We start from the raw sequence: 10,576 nt of genomic DNA, 5'->3' as shown, positions 1-10,576 counted from the left end.
ATTCCTAAGGTAACTGTGTAAACCCCCTATGTACTTCAGCAATGTGTTGTGTGATTACAAATCTACACCTAACATCAAAGACCTTTTTCTGAATTCTTGGGTGTAATCTTGCACATTTTGACCTTTAAGCTGTCTAAAATTCTGCCAATTCATGATGGCTTTCTGCATATAAGCTAGAGGGTATATTTTATGAAACTAGCTCACAAAAATACAGAAAAGATAGATCAATGCCTTAGAAATAAGCCTCTTCCATGGGGAACCTCCTTTACATTACACAAATGAACAATCCTTGGATGATACAAATGACAAGACCTCCTTTCTATATATAGGAGTCTAAGGGGTCATAATATAATCAGTGCCGACATAACAATAATAATGTAAGGGCACAAAAATAACAATAGTGGGCTTCTATGGGGCACAATAATAACAATATGGGGACTACATGGGAACAACGATATAATAAGCGGGTTGTACTAATTACAATAAGGGGTTACACTAGTAGTATAGGGACCTAACATGCCCCTCTCCTTTAAAAAGTGTTGTTCTCAACACCTGAGTAGTTCTTGATGCTTCTGTATAAAATTCTTGTCCTCCCATGTGGAATCTTCAGCGGGTAAGTTCTTCCACTTGATGAGATACTTTGAAATTGATCGATTTCGTCTCTATAGGGTTCTTGTTTCTATGATTGCTCCAGGTTCTAATATGATGTTTCCTTCCTCGTCAAGTGCTGGTAATATTGTTTGAACTGGGATCTTCTGCAACTTTTGAATGAGTGGCCACACTTCTTTGTCCTTCTTCCATTCATCCCTTGCTTCATTTATCCAATCTAGTTGGATAATAGAAATAGCACAAAACAATGCTTCCACATCCTCATCCTTTCTTAAGTGTGCATCTGCAACAACATTTTGCTTCCCTTTTTTGTAGATGATTTCAAAGTCATAACCTAACCTATTTGTGACCCATTTTTTCTGTTCTTCTAAAGATAATATTTGTTCTAAAAAGTATTTAAGACTATCATGATCCATTTTTACCTTGAAGTGTCTTCCCATTAGGTAAGGTCGCCATTTCTTAAGTGCATGTAGTATTGCCAACATTTCCTTCTCATAAATAGCTTTCTTGAGGGAAATTTGTTTGTATGGATGTAACCATAAAAATACCCAATCACCTACATCAAAACTTCTTTCATTGCTATGTTGGTTTGCCTATTGTTTCATTTGATTTTGCACCAACGTGGCTTTATCCTTTAAAAGTTGGAGAACTTGTTGTTGATGCTCGATGTGATCTTTCACTGCTTGAATCCTTTTCTTCTTGATATGTCCTTCTATCTTGAGAGTTTGAGGAGTGGTAATTTCTTCCAATGCATTAAGAGATATGGTCAGATTCATTTCTTGATGCTCAATGTGATCTTTCACTTCTTGAACATTTTTCTTCTTGATATGTCCATCTATCTCGATAGTTTGAGGAGTGGTAATTCTGGCCAATGCATTACAAGATATAGTCGGATTCATTTCTTCTTTCTTGATGTGATCTTTCATTTCTTGAACCTTTTTCTTCTTGATATGTCCTTCTATCTTAAGAGTTTGAGGAGTGGTAATTCTTTCTAATGCTTTACAAGATATGGTCGGATTCATTTCTTCTTTCTTTGGGGTTGGTTCCTGGGGTATATCCTCTTCTTTTGACGTTTCTTGATCCTTTTCTTCCTCCTATCCATAATCAATGTAAAATAATTTCTTTATAGCACACTTATGACCTTTAATGTATTTGTTATCACAGTTGTAACAAAGCCCTTTTGCTCTTTTTTCTTCCAATTGTTGTGGTGTCAACCTTGTAGGTTGTGGAAGGCTAGTAGAAACAACACTTTCATCTTTATAGTTGTGAGGGGTAGACTTCCTTGTTGCCATAATTTTGTTTTCCAATTTTCTTGCCAACCTGAATGCCTTCTCCAATGAATCAGGTTCCCAAAGATGAACCTCATGTTGAATGTTATCCTTTAAAGTCCCTATGGAGACATTAATCCTCTGCTTCTGTGGAATATCATTTTCCATTATATTCAATTTTTGAAAGTCCTCATTAGGTTCTGCCATTGAACACTTTTGTTTGAGATTTATCAATTGGCTAAAGAAGGTGTTTCTCTTTGTATCCTCATAATGTGCTATCATTTCCTCCATGAAAATTGACCACGTAACAAGTGGTTTATGAGAACAAAGCCCTTTATACCATAAAAATTGATCCAGTTCTAAATATGAAGATGCAATACGTACCTTTTGTAACAGTTGCACCTCATGTAGATCAAAATATTGCTCCATATGTAGTATCCAATTTACTAGATCCTTCCCATAAAACTTCCTCATATCGCCTTTTCTTGATTTTAGGAGCTCGATATTGAAATTATTGTACCTCTGTAATTTCAGATCTCCAAGTTCTGAAATTATGCCCTGCAGTAGCCCTCTGAGTCCTCTTTCTAACCCCGCAAGTCTGATCAAGATTGGATTCTGCAATGAATAGTTATGTCAAATCTCCCACGATGACTTGATTATAGACTGGTTTAGTAGAGCGAACTTGTATGAAGTTCCACGTGTCATTGTTTCAATACTAGGACCTGAAACCAATAAAAAGAAAACTACAGTCCGTCCTCTTTCTGAAATTTTTTACTAAATTTCAATTTGACACTCAAAGAGAAAGTTATGATGATTTTCCCAAGTTCACCTGTTTAGGATGTAATTCGAGAGCCTGCATAAACCATAAATGTCTTTGACTGTATCTCCAAAAATATAGTGAACCAAGATCTAAAATTTGGGCCTGAGATTCATCAAAATGGAAACTCAAATGGGTTTTAATTTCAAAGTTTGAAACTTCACATAAAAACAATTATAGTAAAAATTCCACGATGACCTGTTTGAGATGGAATTTTGGAGTTTTCAAAAACCCTAACTTCCTCAGATCATATCTCCGAAAATATAGTGAGAGAAGATTTGAAATTTGGATTCGAGTTTCAGAACAATTTCGGGTCAACTAGGTTTTTGTTTTATCTTCTAAAACTTCGTAGAGAAAACATTATAGCGAAAATTCCACAATGACCTGTTTGGAGCAGCGAAACCTAGAATCCAAAGCTTTGATACCAAATGTTATGAAACCAGCTCACAAAAAGATAGAAAAGATAGTTCAACGCCTTAGAAATAAGCCTCTTCGAGGGGGAAACCTCCTTTACATCACAAAAATGAACAATTCTTGGATGATACAAATGACAAGACCTCCTTTCTATATATAGGAGTCTAAGGGGTCATAATATAATCAGAGCCAACATAACAATAATAATGTAAGGGCACAATAATAACAATAGTGGGGTTCTATGGGGCATAATAATAAAAATATGGGGACTACATGGGCACAACCATATAACAAGGGGATTGTACTAATAACAATAAGGGGTTACACTAGTAGTATAGGGACCTAACAATAGAATTCTCTTTTGATTGCAGCAATGAAATCATTCCAAGAAATTGAGATATTACCGTGTTTTTTAATCTCTTCTTGGGTCATTGATTCCCACCATACTAGTGTTGCACCCTCCATTATCAAGGAAGCTAACTGGATCTTTATGTCATCCTCTTGAAGGTTTTGAATCCTGCAATAGACCTCCAATTGATGAATCCAATTATCAAGCTTCTCTGCATTCACTTCACCATTATACATGGGTAGCTCAAACTTAACATCAAGTTTTAAAAAAGGTGATTTACCAGTTCCTTTTGAAGTGTGATGATGAGTATGAGTAAGGGTTGTGTTAATGGAAGAGGGTGAAGATGCTTGTGAAGAAGAAGATAAAGAAGATGGCAGAGAGGGTGGAGGTTTGTCTATTTCCATTACCTCTTCCTGAAGAACCTTCTCCTTTGGGAGGTTTGGATCTTTACCCTTGCAACTTGGTATTCCTCTCTTCATAGAGGACCTTCATCATCTTTGTCATGTCAAAGAAATCCTTTTTGAAGGTCTTCTCATATTCTATCATGTTTGTAGGTTCTCCTACATGAGACATAATCTCTGGAGTCTCAACTACAACTAGAGGATGAATTGGTGTTGGAGATTGTGGCAACCTTGCTCTCCTTCCCCTTAACCCAACTTCAGGACTTCCAACCAGCTTCCCTTCTCCTCTTTTGAGTTTTAACCTTGTAAGCATGACATAAAATTGGAAATAGTTAAATCCTTCTTTCACAAATCAAACCTAGAGCTCTTATACCAAATTGATGCTATTTAGAATATTAGATTACTTTGTTAAGATCCTCCTCAGATTAGAAACAAAATGCTTTCATTGTGCTTATGGATTCATGAATTTTTGCAAGTGAAAAATGATTTTTTACGTTAATTTTTATGAGCAATTAAACATAAATAAGAGACTGAACAACAACATAAACATGTACAATACATCATCAAAAACACATTACAACAAGAACATGATATAGGAGTTCACCCCTCTTGGGCTATGTCTCCTTGGTCCAACTTCCAATGGCTTAGGCCTGTCTATTATGCTCAAAAGTGTAAAAATATGTGTTTACAATGCTCAAATGTTTCTGAAACCTACTCCAATCAGTTCAGAATGTCCAAAAATGGCTATCCATCCTCTTTTTATATCCAATTTGGTGGAAAACTAAAGAAGTTAAGAATTCTCCTTGTTTTCCCAATATTCGCTCCACAAATTGCCCCATTTCCGGCATGATCCTACAAATTAGCTCCCAAAAGCGCTAATTGAGTGAAAATTTCACCGAGCGGCGGTCCATAATTTGTCGACACCGACCGTCCCATTGCAAATCGCAATCGGTGGAAAACCGACGATCTTTTGGTCTGTGAATGCGGCGGGGCGATGTGCGATTGTGGTATGGCAGACTCGACGGTACTATTAACTATGACCCTTATTCACATCGTATCTGGGATCCTTTCGCAAATCGTAATCTGTGGAGAACCGACGGGTAACATAATGCGAGACTCTGCCCTTTATGGTGTGTGATTGTTATTATCGCATTGCAACTCGGGTACGCTGGGGGACGATTTGTGCAATTCCTTCCCTGTTGTGAAGTGAGATTTATCTCATCGCAACCCTAACCTTGCCTGGGGCCAATTCTTTAACACGAGGACCTCTGTCTTTTGCAAAGTGCGATTGTGATTTATCACATCGCAACCCTGACTAGCTTGGGGACAATTCTTTAACACAACCCACCTGCTATATGCGATTTGTGAAATGTAGGGGCCAATGGAGGCCTGCCACTTGGCACTTCCCCATTCATTGAAGGGCCTTGCCACATCATCTTTTCATGTCATTTGTCCAAGTCAAACTTGAACTTTGACTTGCTCTAACTTCTTCATAAGAACTCAGATTCGAGTGACGTTTGCACCGTTGGAATCAGAATGACGAGCGCTTCGATATGAAGCTAAGTTTATCAAGATTCTGACACTTTGAGTTTTGAGCCTAATTTTGAGCACCTATTTAAGGGGTCCTTGAAGAATGGGTATTAGCTCCATTAAAAATGAGGTTAGGCTCGAATAAACATGAGTTCGAGGCTTTCTATTGAGAATTATTCGCCCAAAAATGGTTCTAGATCTCACTTTTTTTTTTTTTTTAAATACTTTTTATTGAGTCATGTGCACACTTTTTAGTGGCAGATAGAGCACATATCTATGTAGGGATCAATGTCAATAACTACGTATGCACATAAATTGACCAGGAAACTGCGCAAGAGACTAAAAGTGGGTTTATGGACCATGTTTCCCATAATTTACTCTTTATTAAAGGTATATAAGTTGTTGACTTGCAAGGGAGTGCTTCATGACACTTGAATGGATGACGGGAGATCCAATTTGATGATCATTTGTCATGGTGGCAAAATGAAGTGTAACAATCCCACCCAAGCTTATAATAATTATAGAACCTTAGCAATAGATCTTATTAAAGGACGAGTAATTTCACCATAACAACAAGATCTTCACATCTCAAACATTCATATAAATAATCCTAAAAGTTCCATAAATATTATACCAAATACTTAAAGAACACATTCATTATAATGCAAAAGACTTGTAGAAACCAAATATAGATATATATTTCATTCATTCATCATAGAAATCATATCTTTACATGGAAAATTGTCATACACACTCTCCATTATAGAATTGTAGAGCTTTACAAGGACACCTCAAAGACTCTATACTCTTCTCTATTATTCTTTCTAACCTCTCTTCAATCTCTCTATTTACATCCTTTTACAAGTTTCTCCTCTTGGGGACCACACTAATCAGACCATAGGTCAATTACAAAATTATACACCCAACATTTAATTACAAATTCTCAAGTTCTTGCACAATGTGCTTGGTTCCATCACATGATGTTCTTTGCATATATCTTTCCTCAATGTTCCACTTATGTGACACAATGTCCTTGATTAGTAATTCAATTTCCTGACACAGTGTCCTTTGGCACAATTCTTCAAAACTTGGCCTCCCCTTAGTGTTAATAGCATGGGACCTTATCATTGTTTATTTCATGGGTTTTTTCCATAGGAAATATGAGTTTTAGAAAAAATAAAAATATAATATATATATATATATCTATATATATATATATATAAATATATAAATAATGAAAAATCTGTTATGAAAATGAAAATAGGGAAATTCCATGGCATTGAAATGAGGATTGAATGATGAATCCATTGGTATCAAGTCCTCCACCAAATATGGAAGATTTGAAAGGTTTTGACCTTTTGGAGGTTTCATCTACCTGAAAATTTTGCAAAGAGCATTTACTTATAAATCCTCACTTGAGCTTAAACTCTCAACTAAGGGTTTACAAATGCTTGATCGAGTGTTTATAAATCCTTAATTGAGATATTTTGAATAATTTATTTCTTTTATTTTTGGTGAGTTGAAACTCTAATTCTAGGGTTTATTAAAGCCTCAATTAAGTGATGCATTGACCAAAAACTTGATCAAAGGTCCACTCTATGCTCAATCAAGGTTTTTGTAACTCAATCTCCTTACCAAAATGTGTGACTTATCTTTAGATATTGACCCTAAAATTTAACCAAAAAACCCTAAATGATGTTAGAAATGGAAGTGTACTTACTTCGAAATGTTGAATAGTTTGTTGGAAGTTAAATTTCTAAAAAATTGGATGATGAATATTGCATATTAGACGTTGAAAGTTGTGTACCTAAAGCAGAAAGTTATAGACATGGAGAATGGCTATTTGAAAAATGCAAATTTCAAGAAGGAAGTTGTAGATTTGAAGTAAAATGATCAATAGACTACAAACCAAGCATTGAGGGTGTTGGAGAATATTATCAAGCTCTAATATCATGAAATAACTTAAACAATATGTGCTGAGACCGTACACAAAAAAACGAAATATAAAGGGCCAAAAGCAAAAATGAAGATGACATGAAGCTTTATGGTGGTAAAACATTCTCAAGCTCTAATATCATGAAATAACTTATACAATATGTGCCAAGAACGTACACAAAAAATGAAATATAAAGGGCCAAAATCCATGACGAAGATGACATGAAGCTTTATGGTGGTAAAACATTCTCAAGCTCTAATATCATGAAATAACTTAAACAATATGTACCAAGATAGTACACAAAAAAATTGAAATATAAAGGGTCAAAAGCCACAACCAAGATATCATGAAGCTTTATGGTGGTAAAACCTCTATGATATGTAAATGAAATATCCACTTTGAAAATATATGTCAATTAACTCACAATAATACACACCCTATTCTCCTCATATAATGAGATTACTACACCAATTTATATAGTGAAAGATGTAGTTTATAGTTTTCTAAAAAAGCCCCACAAAATAATAATAAAGTATTCATTAAATATTGGCCCTTAAATTATTTTAATCTTTGCACTCTTTAAGTTGATTCATTTTCCCTTTTCAATATGTATTGAATGTTACAAACACTTGTATTATCATAATTCAATAATTTTCTAACACATATATCCTATAAAATAATAGAGAATCTTTCAAAAAAAAATTCATTAAAAAATGAAATTATATTAGTGTGAGAATAATTGAATACTTTCCTACATAGAGCATGGAAAATGAATATATATATATATATATATAACCAAATATGAAGGAAGTGTGGGTAGACCATGAATAGTATGTATGTGTCTTAAGAGATTTTGGAAGTTGAGAATTAGAATAATGTAATGTTTCAATCACTTATAATATATAAAAAGAGTATTAATAAAAAAACTCAACAAATCATGTGAATTAAGAAGTTTATAAAGTCTCTTAATTTTAACTTCTAAACAATCAGATTTTTATATTAAGAATGTTTTAAAATTTTTGAAGAGTAGTTAAATAAGTTTAAGCATTGTCTAAAACTCTAACTTTGAAAAAGATATTAAAATTACTTTAAAAACAAATGCATTTAAATAATAAAAATATTTAACTCAAATATATGAATTTTTTTTCCCTTATAAAATATCATATATTTTTAACAATATAAAATATCAATTTCAATAATAAATATAAAATTTATCTCTTATATATATGATAATTTTTATTTTAATAAAATAATTAATAATTTTTTTTAAATAATTAAATTAATATTAATAATTAAAAAATATCTTCATCCCAATTAAATAACATGAATTACAATGACAAAGACAAAAAAAATATAAAATATAAAGAAGGTGTAAAAAGACAAAACCCTTCCTTAAAAAGGTTACATTAAAATCATGAAACCTTTTTCAAGTCAATAAATGTGTAAGTGTGGAATAATCTATAAATCCATAAATGTTCGGTTTTTAATCACAATGATTAAAGAAATTTATTCGTTTTTTAATCACAATGATTAAAGAAATTTACTAAAAATATCACCCAGAAATTATCACTAAAATTTAAATAGTAAAAACTACACTTGATCCTTTGTATAATTATCAACAAAATTTAAATAATAAAAATTATACTTAATTCTCTATATAATTATCACCTAAATTTAAATAATAAAAATTACACTTAATCCTATGTATAATTATCATCAAAATTTAAATAGTAAAAACTATACTTATCCTCTGTATAATTATCACCAAAATTTAAATAGTAAAACCTACACTTAATCCTCTATATAATTATCACCACCAAAATTGAAATAGTAAAAACTACACTTCATCCTCTGTATAAACTTTGAAGGCCTATTTTCATATCACTATCTTTCCAAATTATTTGCCTCCACCAGTGTTTAATTCCCAATATTGTATTCAAATTGGATAACTTGTCCATACATCATTATTTGATGCTCTCCCAATGCTGTCTAAATTTAACAAGGGGGGCAACTGCGTAGCGGCAGTCCCTGCCTATCTTTATCCACATGCCAAAAAAACATGTGTTGCAAAAATTCCGGTGCAAGACAGGGAGTTCAGGGTGACAATGATTGGTATTTGATTTCCTTCGCATCAGTGGACTGGAGCTAAAATTCTTTGACAAATTTAACTCTGCAATTCATTTTATTTTTCAGTTAGAGGTAGAAATACCTGGTGGAAAGTACCCACAAATGAAACTCTCCAAATATTATGCACATATTAGTGGTTGGATTTTGCAATTTATTGTGGGCTTTTCTGAAGTGAGAGGGCTCTTATTTTCGCTCATAGTATTTGGACTTTTATTTTCTGTACTAAGTGGGCACTTATTTTACCTCTTATTTGTGTTATATTTAGTTTAGCTACCTAGTTACTGTTTACTTTTCAGGGATATCCTATTTTATCTTCTCAGTTTCTTATACAAATCATTTTATTGAGCGACACTTCTCTTCTATTTTTTAATACGGAGTTGGATTTTGCTCTTTTCTTCTATTTTTTAACACGGAGTTGGATTTTGTTTATGGTTTTTGGTTTTTTTTAAATGATGTGGGTTGAATTGATTTGAACTAACGTAGTTATTTTTGCAGAATGAGTGGCGAGAACTTAGGATTCAACAATCTCGCGGGTGGGCGCACTATGCTATTCATCGCCCTGAACCACACTTTCTGTTATTCAAAAAAACCTTTGAATTACTAGCAAAACCACCAATAGGAAGCACAACAAAGTTAATGACGTGAGTAATTTGAGTATGCATTTAGAATTCTAATTCCTTGGACAACTTGTCTTGCCTTCATCTTGGTTGGAATTCTAATTCCTTAACCAACCTCACTAGAGTGCAAGAATATTGCCATATTCCTCTAGCTTTGATTACAATAATCCACCCCATGCACCTCTGTTATGTCTGCTGATTGGATCTGTGGGAAGGAAAATTCTTTCCTAGGTTTTTTTGTCGATTTGATGCGTTAAAATTATTTATATTAAAACCAGACAGACAAACGGTGGTTTGTGTACAAGTTGGTATCTCATCTATAACCTGCGACGGGAATTTCAATTCTTTAAAAATGATTTTGGAATATACATAGTCACGATCTGATGAGAATTGAAATAATAGGTATCAATCTACGGTGCGGTGCGGTGTATGATGGTAGAAATAAACGAATGTGAATACAGATATATGGCTGTAATGGCATGTTGCTTCAGAGTCCTCGTATTTCTCT

This window comes from Pinus tabuliformis, chromosome X (genome assembly GCF_031772625.1).
Source record: "Pinus tabuliformis cultivar Carrire ecotype Pingquan chromosome X, CPIR1, whole genome shotgun sequence".
NCBI lineage: Eukaryota > Viridiplantae > Streptophyta > Pinopsida > Pinales > Pinaceae > Pinus > Pinus tabuliformis.
Note: the sequence above shows the minus strand (reverse complement) of the source record.